The sequence below is a fragment of the Pan paniscus genome, chromosome 6 (assembly GCF_029289425.2).
Source record: "Pan paniscus chromosome 6, NHGRI_mPanPan1-v2.0_pri, whole genome shotgun sequence".
Taxonomy (NCBI): domain Eukaryota; kingdom Metazoa; phylum Chordata; class Mammalia; order Primates; family Hominidae; genus Pan; species Pan paniscus.
Window position 1 is genome coordinate 93,366,568 of NC_073255.2, and position 27,291 is coordinate 93,393,858.

Here is a 27,291-nt window from a genome sequence, read left to right on the forward strand (position 1 = left end):
AGTCTGTATAGCATTAGTATGCTAGGTCATCAAAGGAAAAATGGATAAATATCAGAATTTATTTCCAACAAGAAAACTGTTGTGCACAACTATTCATAGTTCAGTTTTGAAAATAATATTTAATATGCTTTTAAAATGCTAGTCAAGATATTCCAAGTTTTCTCATGCATCATTTACCTTCAGGAAACATGAAGAACTCAAATGTAAAAAAATATTAAAAGAGAAAAAGCCACCCTACCTCAAAAAAGAATGGAATTTTGGGGGGTTTTGTTCTTATAGTGTCTTAGTAGATAATATGCTGAAATACATAGAATGATATGTCAACATAAGTCTTCATTAGATTCTAAACTAATGGAGTTTCATGTATGCCTATGACTCTGCATAGTTAAAATATCATCCTGGCATTTAAACTCATCATTGAGATCAGAGCTAACTTGGGAAATCCAGGCTTGCATTGTGAAGTTGCAAATTATGGCAATTTCTCAGGTAATTTGAAGCAATTTCAATGACTTTCTCCTGTCTGCTTCAGGAAAGTACTAAACAAAAAGTAAATGTTATGTTTCATGTTGGGTCACTGATAAAATGTAAATGAACCCAGGACTCACAATAAATTCCAGAGAGAACAGTATTTCTGTATTCAACATGATGGTAAAGGCCAATGTATGAGGTTGAAACATCTTTATAATGTAGGTTTGCAAAACTATGTTTACTAAACCCTATTAGCAATATAGTCTTAGAATGGAGTCAAAAGCTACAAAAATAATTGCATAAATAGGTAATGTATGTTAATAAACATCTTATTTATATAACTTATCGATGATACTCCAGACCTACCACCTCTTTTGTTTTGCTTGAGGTTCTGACCTTTTAAACTAATCATTTTTGCTTCCTACATCTTCATCAACACATCATTAACTCTGGAATTTAACCTGAGATCCATTCTTAATTCTTCTCTCTCAAACTCATAAGGGCTTTATGATAGCTATGTAGTAAAAATGAAGTCTCCCTCTCTCTCTCTCTCTCTCTCTCTCTCTCTCTCTCTAAGGAAACACTCAAAACCCTCTACATAGCTTACTGTTGCTTGAATCACCACCAAACACTTTCTCTCCCCTCTCCTGGTGGAACATGCTAGGACATCCTATGAATATGTGCTGGGAGTGTTTTATGAGTGTGATTTTACCTAACCAGGAAGTCAGGAAGGAGGAGAATGACCTAATCTGCCATGTTTTCTTTATGAGAACATCTTCTTGGCAATGTATGGTTTCATGAAGTAGCTATAGAGTTTTAAAGTTGCCCTTACATCCTGAGTCAAGAAATGCTACCTTTCCTGCCATTCATTTCAATGAACCTGTAGTTTATTAAGCCAGTATCATTACTTTGAATTTGATTTGTGAGCATTACACAAAAAGCTGTATATGCCTGTATTTGATAAACAGAAGCATCTGACTTTGATTTGCATTATTATATTTGGATTCTTCAGTGATTGCTTGAAATGACTCCTGTTGATCCTTATATATCTTTCTTTTCTTCCTTCCTTCCTTCATTCCCTTCCTCCTTCCTTCCTTCTTTCTTTTTTTTCTTTCCTATTTTTAAAAATTATTACTTTCAGATGATGAAAAGAAGAAAAACAATGAGAGTGACTAGTTAGGAATCATCTAGAAGCTTTAATATAGAAACAAAAACAAAAATAAATACTCCCATCCATACACCCATTTTTTGCTTGAGAATGTCAGGGGAACTAGTTAAAACAGTTGCTAAGCAGCCTATTCCTCATCTCACAATGGGTTAGAACTTTAATCATGTTTACAGAGATACCATGTAAAACTCTAAATGAACAGTCTTATTTTATAGCTCCAATTTAATTAATAGCTAATATTTTTGGCATGTTTATACTAATTGATTACATAGAAATATACTCTATGATATATACATATTTCAGAAATTCTATGATATTTTTGGAAACTTGGTTTTTTTAAACTTTCGTATTTTACTGCCTTGGAGTTTACTTGGAAATTGCATACACCAATCTGCTCACACATATCTAGTCTATTTTTTTCATTCTACAGAGAAAGCTATATTTTATACTACATCCCTTGAGAGATAGTACCTGAATCTACTAGTAATGATATTGTCAAAGGAATTATATAGAGAGCTAGGAAGATAGATAAATGGTATATCTCTTACATACACACATATGCACACACACGTGTTTGTGTGTGAGAGAGAGTACATATATTCATTCCTATAAAAATAAATACACATACATAGCTTTCTCTGTTTCTAGTTATAACTCCATTAACCATGATAAAAAAATATGTCTTTCTTCTCTGTATAATTTAGATATCTCTACAGACAGTTTTCTTTATTCATGTTGGGAAAATCTAAAGTACTTTTAATTTTTCTTCATTTATTTCTCTATTGTGTTATGTACTTTTACTGCTTTTCCCTTGAATTTTTATTTAAGATGTTCAGGCAAATAAAATAGTCCAGGTATAGTCTCCCCAAAAATTGGGGAGTCCAGGGATACAGATCCTTATCTAAGTCATGCTACTGAAGGACTAGCATATTTCAGGCACAGGTTCTTCTATATCCTTGCCATTGGTCTCCTATTCCTTCATGGCTCATTGTGAATTCATCTGTAACATTCTGTCATCTATTAGTCTTTCAGTTCTTACTATGTTCCAAAGCTGGTACACTGATTCAATCTCACATTCCCAGACCAGGGTTTCTTAACCTACAGGTAATGAACAATCCCATGTGTATCTGTTTTACCTTTTTGTTTCTTGGTCTTTTCAGTTTTGCTTTGTTTTTGTTTTATTTTATGAGAACGAGGACCATATATTTCGTTTGATTTTTAAAGAGACCCCTCAAATGCTAAAAAGGGTCATCCTAGATAACAGTCAAGATCTTTGTGACAACCCAGAGTAATTGTGGACACACTTCCATGCTGTCCTGATGTCTTCTTCACCTATTAGGATTGAAGAGGAGTCATGGTCTGCCTAATGTTATAAGGGGCAAGTCTGACAAGGATAAACTCAGATGAAGGTGCTCTTATTTAGAAAAGGTTAATATGATCTATAACATTAAAATTTCAATTAGCCCTCTAATGACAATACAGCTGATTTTTTTTGTAATTTTTAATTGAGCTTAATCTCTCCTTTAATAATAGCAAAGAAGATCTTGAACATTCAGAATCCCTAGACAGTAAAATCCTTAACACAGAGAGTGTGCAGGGGACATAGCTACCTATAATTCAGCAGTGCTGACAAACTGAATGACACTGGATAAATCATTTAATTTTGATGTCCCTTAGTTACCTTGCCTTGAAATGGGAATGCTAAAAGTTTCACTACTTCCTTTGCAAGGTTACTGTGAATGTAAAATAGAATAACTAGAAAGCTAAAATATATATGTAATTTATGTATCTGTAAGTAATGTGTGGAACTTTTAAGCCTTGTATGGGAATAAAACAAATATACACTGTACTATTCTATGAACAAATCTGTTGGCCAACATTCTGATATTGAATATTTATACACGATATAATGTCTCCATTTATTTTCTGGACAGAATATATGAGATTTCTCAACAGAGGATTTCCCGTTCTCTTATTTAAGTATTCTCCTCAGTGTTTGGGAGGCTGTATATTAAACTAGAGAAAAGGTATTTGTTTGTAGTCAAACATAAGCTTTTATATCTACTCTGCCCTTTTACTAGATCTGGGTCTCTGGGAAGTTAGTAGGTCCTTTATGAATGACAGTGTTCTTGTGTTTTGGCAATACCAACTATAGGTTTTCCTAACATCAGTTTTGTGCTTTGTCAAGTCTCTTGTTTGCTTGGTTTAAATCCCACTTCCAACTTCTTAAAGTCTAATTATAGAATTGTCTTGAGTTTATTGATGTTTAACTTCTAGGGCGGTCTGTGAATGTCATCGAAATGTCGATAACTTATTCTTCTAGCAGAAAGAAATCCTCTAGGATATGCTGAACCTTCTGAAAATGATTTTCTTCCCTCTATTTACAAGTATCTCAATTTTAAAATCACATTTCTCAAAGTAAAGCAAAAATAGCCAATGAAGAATATTTCTAAAACTCAAGTGAGTAAAAGCTGCTTTATTACAATTTTACTCTATTCACGTTTTGGCATGCACTTTCTCTTTTTATTTAGCTAATAATTACTCTTTGGGAAAAATGCATCATTTAAACATTTATAAAATTTAATTTTAAGACTTTTGATTTATGATAGCTTCTTAAGTGATTATGAAATGAAATCTATTTTTGTAGAATATTCAGAAATAACATTCATGTAAATGACTTCAGTTTATCTTGTTAGAAGTATCTATGAAACAAAACTTTCCCAAGTAATTTTACTTAAGTTATCCTTGGAATGATAATTAAACACAAAGACATGGTAAATTGAAAAGTAAAGAAATTAAAAGGATAACAGACAGGTGTGTCTTTGTTTGTTTCTTCCTTCCTTCTTTTCTGAATTATTTAGGAAGTGTCATAACATTTGCAACTTACTCTCAGTAGATTCAGGATGAAAAGAGAAAAAGAAAAATATGCAAATACAAATATAGCAAAAGTTTTAGCAAACATGTATAATTATTGTACTACTGTTTCAGATTTTCCCTAGGTTTGAAAGTTTTTAAAACATAAATTTAAAATACCTGTGTTTATCTAGCTCCTAATATATATCAGGCACTTTGATATATGAAGTGAATTCAATATTGAACAAAAAAGACCAAGTCCCTGGCCTCATAGAGCTTAAGATATTTAGGTAACAGGCATTAAACTAATACTTACATAATTTTAAAAACCAGGGTCGATAAGTGTAATAAATGAGTCTGGTGCTTGTGTAGGATTCATGTGGACTCCTGCTTCTGCTGGTACAGTCCAGCACTGGCAAATCTGTGGCAAGACGTTCAGTTCCAGAGCCTCCATGTCAAGGCCAGTCTACTGGCTTCAAGCCAAGGTAAAGAAACAGCCTCACTTGGGTCTTCTCTCCTCCTCCCATTCATTTGGCTCCTACTTATCCTCACATTCATGGGATCTATAACCCACTTTCTATAACCTACTTCTCTATATTACCCAAATTAATTTCAAATACCACTCACAGTGTAAGTACAAAATGTTGAGAAAAAACCTCTGGGCTCTGAACAAGCAAGTTTTAGACTCTGAATCAAAAATTCTCTTGGAGTCTTACAATGAATGGAATGTGAATGCATGCAGTGCATACAATTCTAGGGTCACTTTTCTAAAAGGAAGTTTCTTGCTTTTGACTTCCTCATTCCCCTTTCTAAAGACCAGAATGAGAGTGGTTGAGAGACAATTTTCCTCTTTCAATAGCACCATGCATGATCTTATGAGGCAGAGTAATTTCTCCACCCTGGCCATGCCCCTACCTCTGGTCTATTATATAAGAAAAAAATAAAATTATCTCTTGTTTGACTTGCTCTAGTTTTAGGTCTCCTTGTTATAGCCAGCTCAGTCTATATTCTAACTAACATTCATCTTAAGTAAAAATCCAGAAATCATAATTGGCTACCTTTCTTTGTTTTGTAACTTTTCTCCTACCATAGTTTATTTCTTCATTAACCCTTGACTGAACTGAAGTAGTCACAGCCTTGGTTTCCAAACCTTTTGATTTCCTCCTCTCTTATTCATCCTTCACAGTTCCATCAGCATAATCTTTCTAAAGCCCAAATTGCATTTGCATTACGTGTTCTCCTCAAGGACATTCAAATGGCTCCTCTATTACTTAGAAAATAAAACATGAACTCTTAGCTTGGCATTCAAAGTACTGTAACTTGTGGCTTCACAAGCAATAGAGTTATGAAGTTACTATGTTATGCCCAAGTGGTTTTGTTGAGAGAGCGACACCCTCCTCCAACTACTTCACTCATTGAAATTCTAATAATCCTTGAAATTCTAATAAGGCTGCCTTGAATTCCATATATTTTATGAAAATCCTTCCTTAGTTCCTCAAATTGAATTCATAATTCTTCTTGCACTATTCAGATAAAATTTTGCTTTTACCTCTTTTGGATATTTTATTCAGTCAAATATTATAATTTATTTAATATGTATCTATCTCTACCTCTAGAATATAAACTCCTTGAGGATATGCACTGTATATTATTTTTCTGTATCATTTTTATTGCTATCACCCATGGAAACGTGCATATTTCTCCATACATCAGAGGTAACAAAAAATGTTTACTGAATTGAACTGACTTGAAAAAGGCTAAACTATCCAATTCTTTCCTGAACAAGAATGGTCATTTCTGTAAGCCAAGATACTACCAGAAATTAAGAGAGAGAGAATATGATTTGATACAGTCCTCCAAAATTGGGTGTTTGAGTTTATTTACTTTAAGCAAGACATGATTTCCATTTTCCAAAGGAAAAAAACCTTGAATATATTATAAGAAAATGATAAGGCTTTCTGGACATCAAAGAATTCTTACAAAATAACTTTTGAATTAGTTAACTATAAAAGAATCAGAAACATACAAATTAAGTTCTCCTTGAGATACACTGGGCTTAAAAATAAAGAAGAAACATGTTTAAGATTATGTAAAGCCTACAACTTCGAGGAAAGATTTCAGAAAACAAAACACTGAAGTCTAATAATATGGTAAAAATTTAACTATAATGGCAAATTATTCAAACATTTTAACTCCCTACTAACCTTCTCCAAATGTGAACCATTGAACCATTTACTAAATGACAGATTTTTTTTTTAGGATTATGGCTTAACTTACTGGTCTCAGTTATATATCTTCTCATTTTGCCACAAAATGCTAGTAAAAACTTTCATTTAGCAAGTGCTTACAATATGATAGGTATATTTCCAAATATTATCTTTACTCTAAACAACAGCTCATGTTTCCAAAATGGCAGTTCCAGATGTCAGAGATTTTTTTGACTAGTCCATGCTGTCTCAGCATGTTTTCGCATATCTTGAAACTCCTTCTAACTTCATATATTATGAGAAATCATGAAAGGAACCTCTTATCTGCCCACAAAATCTCACCATATCTTTGGGAAAAAGAAATAATATCTACCTCATTCGTAAATGTTGTGATTAATTGGCGAATGTGTAATATTAATAATAGCAAACATCTATGGAGCATGCTTTATTATGTCAGATGTTGTATTAAGTGTTTTAAACATCTAATTTTAGTTTTCACAACTACATATTTTGTTATCCTCACTTTACAGATGGAGAAATGGAAACTCCAAAAGATTAAGCAAGAAGCCCATAGGAACACAATTAGTAGAGGTAGGATTTGAATTTATATCTGTCTAGTTCCAAATCTTATACTATTTACTATGATTTCACATTGTTTTTGCTTCAAAAATTATAAATGATTCATAATAAAGTATACTACCATAAAAATTGTTTCATGCATTTCAAGTTTGGATAGCATATAAATTTACATTATCAAGATAATTTTTTTACTTTGGAAAACTTTTTGTTCATTTAGGTGAATAATTTTCTAACATTAATGTCATATCGAATTACGGCCAAAAAATCCCCTTTAAGTTCTTATATTAGCACTGAGAGTGGATGAAGAGAAAATCTACCGATTCCTTACTTAGTTTTATATCTCCTCTTGACAAATGGAAACCTCATCTGTAGACAGGCAATATTTAGCTACTTTATCTTGATTAATCCGTGGGATAGAGTGAGGTTTAAGTAAGCAATAACACATGACATGATGCATGTTACACTGTAATGAAGCCATGCTTGAGCTGTTTGGTGATACATGAACATCCTCCTCCATCGGATGCTGTCATTCTGTAATAGCAGGAGCTTTGGAATTAGCCACTGATATTTTAATGCCCTCCATTACTGAGAATGTTCATATAAAAATCAAAATAATATGAGACCATATACTATGAAAAGTTTTGCTCTCACTCTCTCATCTTTCCCATCCAAGAGGCCCATCACCATCACTACTCACTTTTAAGCTTATCCTCTGGAGATTTTCTATCCAAATGCAAACAAATACAAACATAAATTCTCATTTTCCTTCTTTCTTACATGAGTGGCAGCAGACTATCCACACTACTTTGTACTTTTTTTAAATAGACTTTTATGCCTTAGCAATCTTTACAAACCTATGACAGCTTCATAGTATTCCATTATTTAGACAAGTCTATGCTTATTTAACCAAAAGTTTCTGGTTGAGCTATGAAAATATCTGTGTAAGGAGAAAGCTTATGTGAAAGAGAATATATAATGTCTACCAAATACACTCTTTTCTATTTTCTATCCCATTTGCAGTTAGGGGCCAAGTGCCAGGTGATAAGATCTGGCCAATAATATAAAATTCAAAGGAATGCATGCCACTTCCAGTCAGAGGCAGTGAAAACTCCCTATGTGGTTTTTGGTTCTCTCTCTCACTATGCAATGAAGAAAGAGGCTGAATATTCCTGATGTTGCAGCTACGAGATGAGGGTCTTCATCAGTTCACATACGTGGGCAAACTTGCAGCAAAACTCTGCCACACTGCAATGGTCACATATGGTCTTGTTAGATCACTATAATTTGGGACTTATTTTGATATTGTATAGAATCAAACACTTCGAACTGGAGTAATCCTTGATAATATTCAAGCCAAGAAGTTCTTAAGTCTCTGTGTTGCCTGGGAATTTTAAACATATGTTCAATTTCATTTTCTGGAGAATCGTTAGTAATGATTAGATTCTTAAAAGGAGTTCAGAGCCTAAAATTAGCTAAATTTTATCAACGTGACCTAACCCCTCATTTTACAGACAATGAAAATGAGATTGGGGTGTTGGTTTAGAAGGTGTGGCTGAGTTGCAGATCCCCTTCTTCTCAGTTCTATACCGTGCCTCATCACGGCCCAGTCTGAGGAGTCCAACTGCATTAAACTCACAGCCCTGATGGAGCCAGCTGTTGTTTTCTACTTCATAAACATACACACCCTTTTAGTAACTAGGGCCAGCATCACAACCTACTTATGTTCATACCCTTCTTCATCTCATCTGTTCAAGTACTCAAGCCAAAAATTTAGGATTTTGCTTTGATCTCTCACTTCACCCTTTCTCCCTCTGAGTAAACCTCTCCTACATATCATGAACTACCAAAAAATCCTGTTCTTCCTGTTTCCATTCATGACCTCTTTTGGACTTGTGTAAAATAATTTTTAAATTTTGTTATTCATTTCTAAGGGTCCATATTCCACTTATAGCATAGATTCTGTAAGACTAAGATGGTGTCTCTTGCTCAATGCCAAATCGCAGTACCTAGAACACTAGCTGGTGCTTATGAGTGCTTAATACTTATTAAATCAGTCAACAAATGTTAATTTTCTAATCGTTATCCAAGGTGTTGCCTTGCTCAGAATTTCTTTCACTTTTTTCTTGTATTAGTTAAGCATTACCCATCTTTCAAGGTTTAGGACCATGATGATGGAGCTCCTCCGCCTGCCCTCCTGATATAGTCCCTCTTCTGATACCTACGATAGTTTCAGTTATAAGGTAGACCTGTACTCTTGACAGTTGAGACAGTATTACTTGTGAGAAAACACTTTGCCCTAGAATTCAGAAGACTCAGCCACATCTACTTTTGATTCTAATAGTATTGAGATATAGCCTTGGATAAGTCATATAACTTCACTAAATCTCAGTTTTCTGACCTTGGAAATGAGAAAGACAAAAATGATAAATAATGATGATACTTCCTTTGAAGCTGCCCACTCCATCTGTGTTTTATGTAATATACTCAAGTTCAAGGGCATACTTCATGTTTATGTACACTGTAAAACATAATGCCAATGCAAAGTACTATGATTATTACTGTTGTTATGTATTGTGTGAAGGTATAGTTTATCTCCCTGATTCAGTTTTCTGGGTGCTTTCTATTAGCACTAGTAATAGTGCCAATAGGAACACCTAGGAATGAATCCTTTCAGCTTTTACAGCATTTGTTCCAAGAACATTATAAGGGTGTTTTGAGGGCTGTTGTTAAGTTAAAATACCATTGCTTTTGCTATACCCGCATTTTATGTAAATCAGAGAACTTTTTTCCTACCATGAGAATATTATATCATTTAGCAAAAATGGAATCCCATAGAGCCAAAAATTTAAAACCTTTCATCAATTTTCTGCTAATATCCATTGATATCAACTAATAACTTTACTCCACTAGTTGTAGAAACTATGCTTTTCTCCCTTTAATTGGCCAATGTCTACAAAGAAATTAGCTGATTTTATTATACATTTTTTTTCACTTGACGTAATTCTGTAACAACCCTTAATTTAATCCTATCTATGTATGCTATATAAGTGTGTGTATCATGGTTACACAACAGGCTGCAAAAGAACTGCTTCAGAAACATATTGAACAAACTAAGCAATGAAAACTTGCTAATGCACTGTGAGTCACATACTGTGCAAGAGCAGTAAATTGCTTCCTTGGTGGTTTTGACAACATTGCCTCTGAACATAATTGAATGTCATTCGTTTATATGTTTGCAAATAAGGTCCCAGTGACATTACACCTGGGAGTGTGCACACTTGGTCGTCTGTTTATGACGGAGGAGCCAGACATATGGCCTGTGGACTCGGTTTGGCCTAGAGCTGTTGCAAAGTCCTCCTACCAGTTTTCAGCCAGTCAGCCCCGTCACTGTGAATCAGCTCTGTCAAAGGCAGTGCTTCCCATCAATTAAGGAGGGGAAATGCAGCTTACCCAACTGCCAGTTTGCCAGGGCCTCTCAGTCCTGAGATGGCAAAAATACTTGAAACATGCAAGAGAATGTCACATGCTATGTAAATAAAAGAAAGGAGATAAGACAAGGAGAAAGAGAAATGTTACCATTAAACTTGCAAAAGGGAGAGTCTAGAAAAGAGAAAACCTACTGCATGGAAGTGATTAAGTATGAGTTTTAATACTTACTGTGCTCTAAAGGGTTTGTGTGATATTAGGCAAGTCTCTTTTACCACATTAGCCTTAGTTTTCCTCTCTGTAAAGGAGCTGAATACATTTTTCAACATTTTTTTCTCAATCAGAAGTATTTTCATTTTTTCTAACTACAAATTCAAAAAAAATTATTAAACAAACTATGTCTATTAATTTGTTTTCCAACTACTATAAAGACATCTACAACTACCAAACCACAGTTACTGATCAGCATGATTATTAACATGTTGGGTTGGTATAATTTCAGCAACAAAGATGTCATTTAACTTTCTGCATAGCCTTGGAATATTTAAAATACCTTAGAACTATCTGTAATGCTCCATGGATTTATAATCTTCCTGTGAAAATGCTATGTTTAGTTTTTCTTTCAAAAATAGTTAATAAATACTGAGCTAGGCACTGGCATTATTAGGTACTGAGGTAACAAAAACTGTTCTTGATGCATTTCCAAAGTGGTAGAGAAATTGGTAAAGAAAAATCAAATTCAGCAAAAATAGGAAATACAATAATAGACCTACAAATAAAATCTGGGATCATGAGAAGACCTATCAATATCCTCATTGAAAGAAAAGAGCCACAATAAGAAAACCCTATTTGTAGAGACTCACCTAAAAGGAGGAGCCATCTGGCCATACTGCTTACCAGACGTGTGCTCTATGGAATCAAAGCCCTGGAGACACTCATTGAAAAATAGGCTCCCAGACTTAATTTTGCTTGACAAACACAATATTTTCTGTCTCACTCTTAAAGATTTACAATGCATATTTGCATATTAAAGGCTCTAAGAAGTCCCAAAGGCAAAGAAACACATCTAACTTGGCTTGATATAAATTTTCTGAAATATTTGACCAAAGAATCTACTTTTGCAGAATAAAAAATAGTAGCTTAGTTTAGGACACTCTAAATATGGCTTTTGGAATAAACAAGACCATAGCAGAGCCATGTTTTATGATCACATTGTTTTGTGGCCCATTGCCAGTTCCTACCTAGAAAACTTCAAGACCTACAAGACAGGTATTATCAAGCTGCACTTTGGCAGTCTACATGAACATTTACAAAGAAAAACCTCAATGAAATGCATTGAGTTGCTATAAAGATAGCATTAAAGTTGCTGCTCAAACATCACTCAATAGAGACACAGAATAGATTTTTTTATTTAGGTACTCATGCCAGGAATAATGTGTACCTCCTGAATAATTTGTTTCTTTTCTATCATGTTAACACCATGATTTAACTGGTCATTGTTGGCAGAAAAGATCAGAGTCCATTTTATGACTCACAGTTAGAAAATGTGGAGAATTCTATATGCATGTCTTGTGTATTAATGTTACTCTTGATTTCATTGTACTTTTTCTATTTTATTTTTCCTTTGCCCTAATTTTCTTATTTTTGAAATGTATCAACACTATAAATGAATATCATTTTAAGAATTCAAACAATTTAAAATCAATTAAAAATTCCACTTTTACCCTTCTCTACTGTCAAACCTCTCCTGCCTAACCGTATGCACTATTACAAATAGTTTTGATGTTTCTTACAGTGTCTGTTTATAAAGAGAAAAATATATTATATATATAATTTTGAATAGACTTTATTTTTTAGAGAAGTTTTAGTTTTATAGGAAAATTGAACAGAAAATACCAAGAGTTCCCTTGTAGCCCCTGCTGCCCGACATGCTCAGCCTCCCCCATTATCAACAGTCCTCACCAGAGTGATACTTTTGTTACAGTTGATAAACCTATATTGAGACATCATCATTACCCACATTTCCTACTTTATGCTGGGGTTCACTCTCAGTGATGTACATTCTGTGGGTTTGGACACATGTATAATGACATGTACCAGCATTGTAATATCACAGAGTAGTTTCACCTCCACAAATATCCTTTGTGCTCTGCCTATTGATCCCTCTCTCCCCCTAACCCTGGCAACTACCAATCAATTATTTTACTGTCTCCATCTTTTGTCTTTTCCAGCATGTCTAATAGTTGTAGTCACATAGTATATATCCTTTCAGATTGGCTTCTTTTACTTAGTAATGTGCATTTAAGTTTCCTCTAGATGTTTTCATGGCTTGATGGCTTCTTTCTTTCTTTTTTAAGCACTGAATAATATTTCACTGTCCTGATGTACCAAGTTTATCCATTCACCTACTGAAGGACATCTTGGTTGTTCTATGTTTTGGCAAGTATGAATAAAGCTGCTATAAATGTTTATGTGCCAGTTTTTGTGTGGACATAAATTTTCAGTTTATTAGGGTAAACACCAAAGAGTGTGATTGCTGGAGAGTATGGTCAAAGTATGCTTAGTTTGGTAAGTGGCTGTACCATTTTGCATCCCCATGAGCAAGGATAAAATTTCTTGGTGCTCCACATTTTCCACAGCATGTTCTGGATTTTGACCACTCTAATTGGTAGGTAGTGCTATCTCATTGTTTTAACTCACATTTCCCTGGTGACATATGATGTAGAAGAGAATCTTTCTGGTAGTTTATTTCACATCTGTTATATATATATATATATAAAATGTTAATTTGTTAATGAGATCCTAGTCTATGTTTTATTTTTTAAGTTTCTTTGTCAGTCTGGGAATTTTTTTTATGGATGGGGTCTTGCTATGTTGTCCAGGCTGGTCTTGAACTCCTTGCCTCAAGCCATCTTCCCACCTCAGCCACCCGAGTAGCTGAGACTACAGTCATGCACCACCACACCTGGCTAAATAAGTCATTTTCTAATGAATGTATAATATCAATATAATGAGTAAAACAGTATTTAACCATTCCAATATTGATATTATACAGTTTTCTTCTATTAAAACAAGGATACGGTGGAGCCAAGATGGCCGAATAGGAGCAGCTCCAGTCTACAGCTCCCAGCGTGAGCGACACAGAAGATGGGTGATTTCTGCATTTCCATCTGAGGTACCGGGTTCATCTCACTAGGGAATGCCAGACAGTGGGTGCAGGACAGTGGGTGCAGTGCACCGTGCGTGAGCTGAAGCAGGGCGAGGCATTGCCTCATTCAGGAAGCACAAGGGGTCAGGGAGTTCCCTTTCCTAGTCAAAGAAAGGGGTGACAGACGGCAACTGGAAAATCGGGTCACTCCCACCCTAATACTGCCCTTTTCCAATGGGATTAAAAAATGGCACACCAGGAGATTATATCCCACATCTGGCTCAGAGGGTCCTACACCCACAGTCTTGCTGATTGCTAGCACAGCAGTCTGAGATCAAACTGCAAGGGGGCAGCAAGGCTGGGGGAGGGGTGCCCGCCATTGCCCAGGCTTGATTAGGTAAACAAAGCAGCCGGGAAGCTCAAACTGGGTGGAGCCCACCACAGCTCAAGGAGGCCTGCCTGCCTCTGTAGGCTCCACCTCTGGGGGCAGGGCACAGACAAACAAAAAGACAGCAGTAACCTCTGCAGACTTAAATGTCCCTGTCTGACAGCTTTGAAGAGAGTAGTGTTTCTCCCAGCACGCAGCTGGAGATCTGAGAACAGGCAGACTGCCTCCTCAAGTGGGTCCCTGACCCCTGAGCAGCCTAAATGGGAGGCACCCCCCAGTAGGGGCAGACTGACACCTCACACAGCCGGGTACTCCTCTGAGACAAAACCTCCAGAGGAACGATCAGGCAGCAGCATTTGCGGATCACCAATGTCCGCTGTTCTACAGCCACTGCTGTTCTGCAGTCACTGCTGCAGATACCCAGGCAAACAGGGTCTGGAGTGACCTCTAGCAAACTCCAACAGACCTGCAGCTGAGGGTCCTGTCTGTTAGAAGGAAAACTAACAAACAGAAAGGACATCCACGCCAAAAACCCATCTGTACGTCACCATCATCAAAGACCAAAAGTAGATAAAACCACAAAGATGGGGAAAAAACAGAGCAGAAAAACTGGAAACTCTAAAAAGCAGAGCACCTCTCCTCCTCCCAAGGAAGGCAGCTCCTCACCAGCAACAGAACAAAGCTGGATGGAGAATGACTTTGACGAGTTGAGAGGAGAAGGCTTCAGATGATCAAACTACTCCAAGCTACAGGAGGAAATTCAAACCAATGGCAAAGAAGTTAAAAACTTTGAAAAAAAATTAGACGAATGGATAACTAGAATAACCAATGCAGAGAAGTCCTTAAAGGACTTGATGGAGCTAAAAGCCAAGGCTCGAGAACTATGTGAATAATGCAGAAGTCTCAGGAGCCAATGCGATCAACTGGAAGAATGGGTATCAGCGATGGAAGATGAAATGAATGAAATAAAGCAAGAAGGGAAGTTTAGAGAAATAAGAATAAAAAGAAACGGACAAAGCCTCCAAGAAATATGGGACTATGTGAAAAGACCAAATCTACGTCTGATTGGTGTACCTGAAAGTGATGGGGAGAATGGAACCAAGTTGGAAAACACTCTGCAGGATATTATCCAGGAGAACTTTCCCAATCTGGCAAGGCAGGCCAACATTCAGATTCAGGAAATACAGAGAACACCACAAAGATACTCCTCGAGAAGAGCAACTCCAAGACACGTAATTATCAGATTCACCAAAGTTGAAATGAAGGAAAAAATGTTAAGGGCAGCCAGAGAGAAAGGTCGGGTTACCCACAAAGGGAAGCACATCAGACTAACAGCGGATCTCTTGGCAGAAACTCTACAAGCCAGAAGAGAGTGGGGATCAATATTCAACATTCTTAAAGAAAAGAATTTTCAACCCAGAATCTCATATCCAGCCAAACTAAGCTTCATAAGTGAAGGAGAAATAAAATACTTTACAGACAAGCAAAGGCTGAGAGATTTTGTCACCACCAGGCCTGCCCTAAAAGAGCTCCTGAAGGAAGCACTAAATATGGAAAGGAACAAACGGTACCAGCCACTGCAAAAACATGCCAAAATGTAAAGACCATCAAGGCTAGGAAGAAACTGCATCAACTAATGAGCAAAATAACCAGCTAATATCATGACAGGATCAAATTCACACATAACAATATTAACTTTAAATGTAAATGGGCTAAATGCTCCAATTAAAAGATACAGACTGGCAAATTGGATAAAGAGTCAAGACCCATCAGTGTGCTGTATTCAGGAAACCCATCTCACGTGCAGAGACACACATAGGCTCAAAATAAAAGGATGGAGGAAGATCTACCAAGCAAATGGACAACAAAAAAAGGCAGGGGTTGCAATCCTAGTCTCTGATAAAACAGACTTTAAACCAACAAAGATCAAAAGAGACAAAGAAGGCCATTACATAATGGTAAAGGAATCAATTCAACAAGAAGAGCTAACTATCCTAAATATATATGCACCCAATACAGGAGCACCCAGATTCATAAAGCAAGTCCTGAGTGACCTACAAAGAGACTTAGACTCCCACACAATAATAATGGGAGACTTTAACACCCCACTGTCAACATTAGACAGATCAACGAGACTGAAAGTCAACAAGGATACCCAGGAATTGAACTCAGCTCTGCACCAAGCGGACCTAATAAACATCTACAGAACTCTCCACCCCAAATAAAGAGGATATACATTTTTTTCAGCACCACACCACACCTATTCCAAAATTGACCACATACTTGGAATTAAAGCACTCCTCAGCAAATGTAAAAGAACAGAAATTATAACAAACTGTCTCTCAGACCACAGTGCAATCAAACTAGAACTCAGGATTAAGAAACTCACTCAAAACCGCTCAACTACATGGAAACTGAACAACCTGCTCCTAAGTGACTACTGGGTACATAACAAAATGAAGGCAGAAATAAAGATGTTCTTTGAAACCAACGAGAACAAAAACAAAACATACCAGAATCTCTGGGACACATTCAAAGCAGCGTGTAGAGGGAAATTTATAGCACTAAATGCCCACAAGAGAAAGCAGGAAAGATCCAAAATTGACACCCTAACATCACAATTAAAAGAAATAGAAAAGCAAGAGCAAACACATTCGAAAGCTAGCAGAAGGCAAGAAATAACTAAAATCAGAGCAGAACTGAAGGAAATAGAGACACAAAAAAACACTTCAAAAATTAATTAATCTAGGAGCTGGTTTTTTGAAAAGATCAACAAAATTGATAGACCGCTAGCAAGAGTAATAAAGAAGAAAAGAGAGAAGAATCAAATAGATGCAATAAAAAATAATAAAGAGGATATCACCACCAATCCCACAGAAATACAAACTATCATCAGAGAATACTACAAATACCTCTATGCAAATAAATTAGAAAATCTAGAAGAAATGGATAAACTCCTCAACACATACACCTTCCCAAGACTAAACCAGGAAGAAGTTGAATCTCTGAATAGACCAATAACAGGCTCTGAAATTGTGGCAATAATCAATATCTTACCAACCAAAAAAAGTCCAGGACCAGATGGATTCACAGTCGAATTCTACCAGAGGTACAAGGAGGAGCTGGTACCATTCCTTCTGAAACTATTCCAATCAATAGAAAAAGAGGGAATCCTCCCTAATTCATTTTATGAGGCCAGCATCATCCTGATACCAAAGCCTGGCAGGGACACAACCAAAAAAGAGAATTTTAGACCAATATCCTTGATGAACATTGATGCAAAAATCCTCAATAAAATACTGGCAAACCAAATCCAGCAGCACATCAAAAAGCTTATCCACCATGAACAAGTGGGCTTCATCCCTGGGATGCAAGGCTGATTCAACATACGCAAATCAATAAATGTAATCCAGCATATAAACAGAACCAAAGACAAAAACCACATGATTTTCTCAATAGATGCAGAAAAGGCCTTTGACAAAATTCAACAACCCTTCATGCTAAAAACTCTCAATAAATTAGGTATTGATGGGACATATCTCAAAATAATAAGAGCTATCTATGATAAACCCACAGCCAATATCATACTGAATGGGCAAAAACTGGAAGCATTCCCTTTGAAAACTGGCACAAGACAGGGATGCCCTCTGTCACCACTCCTATTCAACATAGTGTTGGAAGTTCTGGCCAGGGCAATTAGGCAGGAGAAGGAAATAAAGCGTATTCAGTTAGGAAAAGAGGAAGTCAAATTGTCCCTGTTTGCAGATGACATGATTGTATATCTAGCAGACCCCATCATCTCAGCCCAAAATCTCCTTAAGCTGATAAGCAACTTCAGCAAAGTCTCAGGATACAAAATCAATGTGCAAAAATCACAAGCATTCTTATACACCAATAACAGACAAACAGAGAGTCAAATCATGAGTGAACTCCCATTCACAATTGCTTCAAAAAGAATAAAATACCTAGGAATCCAACTTACAAGGGATGTGAAGGACCTCTTCAAGGAGAACTACAAACCACTGCTCAAGGAAATAAAAGAGGATACAAACAAATGGAAGACAATTCCATGCTCATGGGTAGGAAGAATTAATATCATGAAAATGGCCATACTGCCCAAGGTAATTTATAGATTCAATGCCATCCCCATCAAGCTACCAATGACTTTCTTCACAGAATTGGAAAAAACTATTTTAAAGTTCATATGGAACCAAAAGAGCCCGCATCACCAAGTCAATCCTAAGCCAAAAGAACAAAGCCGGAGGCATCACGCTACCTGACTTCAAACTATACTACAAGGCTACAGTAACCAAAAGAGCATGGTACTGGTACCAAAACAGAGATATTGATCAATGGAACAGAACAGAGCCCTCAGAAATAATGCTGCATATCTACAACCATCTGATCTTTGAAAAACCTGAGAAAAACAAGCAATGGGGAAAGGATTCCCTATTTAATAAATGGTGCTGGGAAAACTGGCTAGCCATATGTAGAAAGCTGAAACTGGATCCTTTCCTAACACCTTATACAAAAATCAATTCAAGATGGATTAAAGACTTACATGTTAGACCTAAAACCATAAAAACCCTAGAAGGTAACCTAGGCAATACCATTCAGGACATAGGCATGGGCAAGGACTTCATGTCTAAAACACCAAAAGCAATGGTAACAAAAGCCAAAATCAACAAATGGGATCTAATTAAACTAAAGAGCTTCTGCACAGCAAAAGAAACTACCATCAGGGTGAACAGGCAACCTATAAACTGGGAGAAAATTTTTGCAACCTACTCATCTGACAAAGGGCTAATATCCAGAATCTACAATGAACTCAAACAAATTTACAAGAAAAAGACAAACCACCCCATCAAACAGTGGGAGAAGGACATGAACAGACACTTCTCAAAAGAAGACATTTATGAAACCAAAAGACACATGAAAAAATGCTCATCATCACTGGCCATCAGAGAAATGCAAATCAAAACCACAATGAGATACCATCTCACACCAGTTAGAATGGCGATCATTAAAAAGTCAGTAAAAAACAGGTGCTGGAGAGGATGTGGAGAAATAGGAACACTTTTACACTGTTGGTGGGACTGTAAACTAGTTCAACCATTGTAGAAGTCAGTGTGGTGATTCCTCAGGGATCTAGAACTAGAAATACCATTTGACCCAGCCATCCCATTACTGGGTATATACCCAAAGGATTATAAATCATGCTGCTATAAAGACACATGCACAGGTGTTTATTGCGGCACTATTCACAATAGCAAAGACTTGGAACCAACCCAAATGTCCAACAACAATAGACTGGATTAAGAAAATGTGGCACATATACACCATGGAATACTATGCAGCCATAAAAAATGATGAGTTCATGTCCTTTGTAGGGACATGGATGAAACTGGAAACCACCATTCTCAGCAAACTACTGCAAGGACAAAAAACCAAACACCGCATGTTCTCACTCATAGATGGGAATTGAACAATGAGAACACATGGACACAGGAAGGGGAACATCACACGTCGGGGACTGTTGTGGGGTAGGGGAAGGGGGGAGGGATAGCATTAGGAGATATACCTAATGCTAAATGATGAGTTAATGGGTGCAGCACACCAACATAGCACATCTATACATATGTAACAAGCCTGCACATTGTGCACATGTACCCTAAAACTTAAAGTATAATAATAATAAAATAAAAAAATAATAAAAATAAAATTAAAAAAAAAGAAAGAAAGAAAGAAAAAGAAAAATCATGTTCTTCCATCCAGGAATTCCACTTCTAAGAATCTGTCCTAAGGAAATCATCACATGTATCATCAAAGACTTACAAAGATATTCATCACACTTATTTATAATAGTGTAGAAAATGGAAAAGCATATAAATGTATAAATGTTTGTTAATAATAGTTAAAATTGAAAAAAATTAAAAAATAAAAAATAATAAAACAAGGATACACCAGACATGCTTCTGTATGTATATTTTGCACAAATACATTAATTCACTTAGCAAGTATTAATTGATGCCAATTTTCTTGCTGATAGGTTATAGGTTTTTTTGTGATCATATGTTTTTCTATAGGTTATTTTATAGTTTGTAGGTTTTTTATAGGTTATAGTTTATGGGGTTTTTTTGTGTGTGATTTCATCAGTGAACAAAAGAGTCAAAGATTTTTGTACTCCTGAATCTCAAAATGTAATGACCGGGATAGGTAATAAAATGATAAATAGTAAAAAGTAAACTATATAGTATTATAATGTGACACATTCTATGAAAAAAGAAAAAGCAGAGCAAAGTAAATGGGTGCAGAAGTGTAGGGAGTGGGAGTGTAGGTTCCAGTTTTAAATAAGATGATTAGGGCCTGTCTTACTGAAAAAGACTTGAGCAAATACTTGAATGAGATAAGGGAAAGTTAACCACATTATAGAAGTTCATTTTCAGGATAGAAACAACAAGCACAAAAGCCTTCAGCTGGGAAGGTGGAGGGAGAGCAGCAGACAGTTGTAGCTGGAGCAGAGTGATCAATGAGGACAACAATGGTCCAGAAGATCAGAGAGGTCTGGGCTGTGGGGGCATGTAGGTTATGTAAGACCCTGTCAGGCACATGCGAACTTAGGGTTTACTCTGAGTGACATGAGGGGTGGGGTGGGGGAAAACCAGTGAGGATTTCAGAATAGGAGGCGCAAGACCTGGCTTCTGTTTTAAAAGGTTGTTTCTGACTGCCATGCTGGGAATAGATTGTGTAGGGTGAGAGGACACATGCAGGAAGATCAGGTAAAAGGCCATCATAGAAATTCAGGAAGTAAATAGTGGGGCACAGATCAGATTTATGGAGATGGAAGATGAAAAATGTGGTCAGGTTGGGAAACAAGTAATAACTTGTTTACATGCTGATGAGAATGATCCAGTAGGAAAAGGGGAGAAAATGGTGTTAAAGGAGAGATAAGGAAATTGCTGGAAAATGTTCTTTGCTAAGTAAAAGCTGCTGGAATGTAGTGCACGTGGGAAGAAACTGACTTTAGATAGTAGTTCAGATAGTTCACCTGGGGCAACAAGATGGGCAGCAGGGAGTGTGGGTTTGTAAACGGTGTAGGGGCAGACGTGGTGATGGGAATCTGTGATGTTTTCTTTTAATCACTTGAATATTCTTCATGAAATCAGATGTACAGTGATCACTTGAGAGTAAGGACAGGGAGGAGGTGTTTTACATATAAGAAAGCAGAAAAAGGTGTGAAATTGAAACAGGATAGTGAAGGAATTAAAGGAATGGGAAACAGTGTAATTGCCTGACTAGCATTAACAGATCTCTATGAGGTTTGTGGTTATGAATTTAAGATGAGAAATGATGGTTGTGTATTGATCTCTACCTATGTTTAGCTGCAGAATTATAGACATAGAGAATGGTGATCTGGATTTAACCAAGTTGTGGTTTTTCCAAACAAGTAAAAGCAATAAGAGGGAGGCAGGCAGTTAAGGATGTATATGTGGAAGTGATTGTTAAGGATTTCCCATGGAATTTAACTTGAGTTATGAGAAGTTAGATTAGAAGATCAAAGGGTTGAGGCATAATGAAAAGTTGATTGAATCAATTGATTGGAGATCCCAGTGGGATTAAAGAATTTTTGTTGTCTGGAACTAGAGAAAGTAAACTGGAAAGACAGATGGTGGAAATCAGAGAGAGGGACAAATGTACAAAAAGGGAGAGAGAGGAGGTGTAATAGGAAATTAGATGAGGTTGAAGCAGCAGCCAGGATCCCAATCCAAATGTCTGAAATGTGTTTGCCTAAGTGTATATTATGTATATGTGTGTATAAGACACACAAAAGAGGAACTGCTGTATCAATCAAATCAATCAGAAGATATATCCACTTCCAAAAATTTTAATGGATTCCATGTATCTTTTAATAATATTGCAATTTATACCATCATAAACAATGTGTAATATTTATCATTTCTTCAAATACATGCCAAAATTAAATTAGTGCTGATCTATATAAATTTACCCTATTTAAGGGGCAAAGTTATTGCAGGTTATTTAAATAAGTATTTTTAAAGGTTTATAGGACATTTTTATACATTTATGTTGAATATTTAGAGTTTTGCTTATTATTTTATGTGTTTGCATTTTAAATTATATTGACTTCTAGAGGTTCTGTATTTGATGTGTGTATTAAACATTTATTTAACACATATGTTAAAAGTACACTCTTTTGCTCTGTGCTCTGTCACTTCTATTGTAGTTTAGTTTGTGCTGCCTTTCCCTACACAGGCATACCTTGCAGAAGCTGCAAATTTGGATCCAGATCACTGCAATAGAGCAAATATCACAATAAACCAGGTCACATGATTCTTTTGGTTTTCCAGTGCATATAAAAGTTATGTTTATGCTATACTATAGTCTATTAATTATGTAATAGTATTATTTCTAAAAAATAACATGCATACCTTAATGAAAATGTTTTATTAAGAAATGTTAATGATCACTTTCGCTTTCAAGCCAGTCTTAATCTGTTTGCTGATGGAGGACCTTGCCTTGACAATGATAGCTACTGACTGATCAGGGTGGTGGTTGCTGAAGGATGGGGTGGCTGTGGCAATTTCTAAAATAAGACAACAATGAAGTCTGCCACATCTACTGACTCTTCCTTTCATGAAAGATTTCTCCATAGCATGTGATGCTGTTTGATAGCATTTTACCTACAGTAGAACCTCTTTCAAAATTCGAGTCAAATTTTTCAAATTCTGATGCTGCTGATAAAGTTTATCAAACATTCTAGAATTTTGTTATCATTTCAATAATGTTCACAGCATCTTCACCAGGAATAGATTCCATTTCAATAAACTTATTTCTTTGCTCATCCATAAGAAGCAACTCCTTATTTGCTAAAGTTTTATCATGAGACTGTAGTGATTCAGTCACATCTTCAGGCTTTACTTTTTTTTTTGTTTTAATTTTACTTTAAGTTCCTGGATACATGCGCAGAAAGTGCGGGATTGTTTACATAAGTATACATGTGCCATGATGGTTTCCTGCACCTATTAACCTGTCATCTAGGTTTTAAGCCCCGCATGCATTAGGTATTGGTCCTAATACTCTCCCTCCTATTACTTCCCATCCCCTAACAGGCTCCGGTGCGTGTCCTTCCCCTCCCAGGCAGGCTTTACTTCTAATTCTAGTTCTCCTGCTATTTCCACAACATCTGCAGGGACTTTCTCCACTGAAATCTAAAACCCCTCAAAGTAATCTATGAGGGTTGGAATTAACTTCTTCCAGATTTCTGTTAATGTTGATTTTTGACCTGTTCTCATGAATCACAAATGTTCTTAATGACTTCTAGAATGGTAAACCCTTTCCAGAAGGCTTTCAATGTACCTTGCCCAGATCCATTGGGGAAATCACTATCTATGGCAAATATAGCATTATGAAATATATTTCTTAAATAATAAGACTTGAAAGTAAAAATTACTCTTTGATCCATGGGCTGCACAATTGATGTTTTATTAGCAGGCATGAAAACATTAATCTCCCTGTACCTCTCCGTCAGAGCTCCTGGGTGATTAAGTTATTGTCAATGTGCAATAATATTTTGAAAGAAATCTTTTTTCTGAGCAGTAGGTCTTAACACTGGGCTTAAAATATTTGTATACCGTGCTATCATCTAGGCTTTGTCATTCCATTTATAAAGCATAGGCAGAGTAGATTTTGCACAATTCTTAAGGGTCCTAGGGATTTTGGAATGGCAAATAAGTATTGGCTTCAATTAGAAGTTACTAGCTGCCTTAGCCCCTAAGAATCACATCAGCCTGTCCTCTGAAGCTTTGAAACCAGACATTGACTTCTCTCTTACTATGAAAGTCCTAGATGATATCTTCTTTCAACATAGGTTGTTTTGTCTACATTGAAAATCTGTTGCTTAATGTAGCCATCTTCATCAGTTATCTTAGCTAGATCTTCTGGATAACTCACTCCTGCTTCTACACTAGCACTTGCTGTTTCACCTTGCACTTTTATATTACAGATACAGCTTCTTTTCTTAAACCTTATGAGCCAACCCCTGCTAGCTTCAAACTTTTCTTCCGAAGCTTCCTCACCTCTCTCAACCTTCACAGAATTGAAGACAGTTAGGGCTTTGCCCTGGATTAGGCTTTGGCTTAGGAGAATGTTGTGGCTGGCTTGGTATTCTATCCGGATCACTAAAACTTTCTCCATATCATGAATAAGTCTGTTTTGCTTCCTTATCATTGATGTGTTCATTGGAGTAGCACTTTTAATTTCCTTCAAGAATTTTTTCTCTGCATTCATATCTTTGCTAAATGTTTGGCACAAGAGGCCTAGCTTTTAGCCTATCTCAACTTTCAACATACCTTCTTCATTAGTCTTTTCACTTGAACATTTAGAGGGCCAAGTAGGATTATTAATCGACCTAGTTTCCATATTGTTGTGTCTTAGGGAGTAGGGTGGCCTGAGGAGGGGAAGGAAGATGGGGAATGGCCAGTCTTTGGAGTAGTCAGAACATACACATTTATCAATTAAGTTTGCCATCTTATATGGGCATGAGTTGTGATGCCTCAAAGCAATTACCATAGTAACATGGAAAATCACTGACCACAGAACACCATAACAGATATAATAATAATTTAAAAGTTTGAAATACTGTGAGAATTACCAAATGTGACACAGAGACAGAAAGTGAGCACAGGCTTTTGGGAAAATGGTGCTGATGGACTTGCTTGATGCAAGCTTGCCACAAAACTTCAATTTCTAAAAAAATTCTGTGAAGTGCAATAAAGCAAAGCATAAAACAAAGTATGCCTGTATTAGCAATTAAAGTTTGTGTATAGTCAACTATGTTAATCTTGTTTCATAGTTTCTTAATTTTCTATATGCTTAAGAGCTTTCCTCCTAAGATATATATGTATTATTCTACATTTTCTTCAAATTTGTTTATAATTTTTCTTTAACACATTTTCCCATTTTTTTTCTAATTATACTGGCAATTTTATAACACCTTTTATTTTAGGAATGAGATGTGGAAATGAATAAATGATAGCAATGAACCTTTAGACATTTCTTACAATGTGTCAGGTGCTGTTCTAAGGCCTTTACTTGTACTAACTGATTTAAGGTTTATAACAACCCGAAGAGGTAGGTGCTATAATTTGCCTCATTTCACGGATGAGGAAACTGGTGTATAGGAAGGTTTAGTAACTTTCCCAAGGTCAAAAGACTGGTGAATTTTCATCCCGTATTCAAACCCAGGAAGTCTGGTTCCCAAGTCACTACATTATATGCTACTGTCTGGTAAGCTATTAAATTATGCCCCTAAAGTATGGGAAGTTATGCTGAAATTGATATTTCAACTGATCTTCAACTGTGTATTGAGAAATAAATAGAACTGTGATGAAAGGAAGTGGAAATAAGAGCCTATACCATAACATGGCACTGTAAGTTGGTGATATTTTCTAGATATGAGAAAAGATCATTGTCACAGGTGTATCAGATACATGGGGTGGAGACTGGGAGCTGAGATAAAAAAGGAAGGTTTTCAGTAATGGGTTTGGTCAGGATTTTACCCTGAATGAGAAAGTAACAGTTTGACTGTTGTTGGAGTACAGTGTAGAAGTTAAGAACAGATTTTAATTCTGACTCTATTATGATCTAGCTCTCCAAAATCAGAATCTAACCTTTGGTAGAGTCATCTCATAAATCAAAATAAAAATCAAGGTTGGTTTAAAGATTTAAATATTATAATGAATGTTCAGCATTTAGCTAAAGTCTGGTCAAGTGATAGGCAGTACTCTCAACTGCCATTATTACTAGTCAAAGCAAGATTTGGTGGGACAGTGGACAATCTAGTCAGACAGATGAAAAAAAACCCTTTAAGTGGTAGTAGGCACAGGTTTTGACTATCAGGCAAATTCAGAGAAGGAGAAAAAAAAACAAATAAGGATAACACTGATACTTTGAGGTTTCGAGACTATGTACTTAATGATGTAAACTGGGGGTCAAAATGAAGAAGAAGGAAGAAATTGAAGGACAAAGCGGGCTGGGCATAGTGGCTCATGCCTGTAATCCCAGCACTTTGGGAGGCCAAGGTGGGCAGATCACCTGAGGTCAGGAGTTCGAGACCAGACTGGGCAACATGGTGAAACCCTGTCTCTACTAAAAATACACACACAAAATAAAATTAACCAGGCGTGGTGGCAGTAGCCTGTAATCCCAGCTACTCAGGAGGCTGAGGCAGGAGAATCGCTTGAACCAGGAAGGCAGAGTTTGCAGTGAGCCGAGATTACACCACTGCATTCCAGCCTGGTTGACAGAGCAAGACTGTGTCTCAAAAATAAATAAATAAATACATAAATAAATAAAATATTAGAAAGAACAAAGTGCTCACTTTATTTTTAGAAACATCAAAGTGAGATACTTCAAGTCTAGCTATGAAGATATAGAATATATGTGTATGTATAGAAGTCTCTCTATATTCTGATTATCCCAATATTAACAAGACATAATAAAATCAGTTTATAAAATATTATATCTACTAAAATCTCTGTTAATCAATATCACCATGTTTTACCAGTAGAATAAAAAATTATAAAGTACATAACATTGACTCTGAGAAAATGTAATAGCTTAAAGTGCCTTCTGGATCCCCAGAGATTAAATTATATAGAGTATTATTTTACTGTTTAATGTATTTTATTGCATTCTAATTATATAAATGTATGTAAACCACAAAAGCTATGAGTATGAAGAAAATGCATTCTGGTTTCTGGAACAGTCTCAATTTTAAGATTATTTATCTGTTTAGTAAGCTGTGTATTTAAAAATAATAACATTTATTGAGTTCATCCACTGACTGTCAAGTATCTCCGTGTGTCCACAGCATAGGCAATGTTACACAGAGCTGGTGATAGCAGGAGACGGATCTGCAGAGACAAGCAAGGGTAGCTTCATCAAGGCAATACCCATTTCTTGAAACAATGGCTGTCTCCAAACAAAGTCTCCACTGCTCTGTGTTTGCCTCTGAAAACTATCTAGCTGATTA

General features: G+C 36.2%; 1 pseudogene; it reads right to left on the bottom strand.

Moving 5' to 3' along the window:
* Window positions 1-1,021: 1,021 nt before the first annotated feature.
* On the bottom strand, window positions 1,022-24,954 carry LOC134730701 (tigger transposable element-derived protein 1-like; annotated as a pseudogene).
* Between the last annotated feature and the right edge of the window lie 2,337 nt (window positions 24,955-27,291).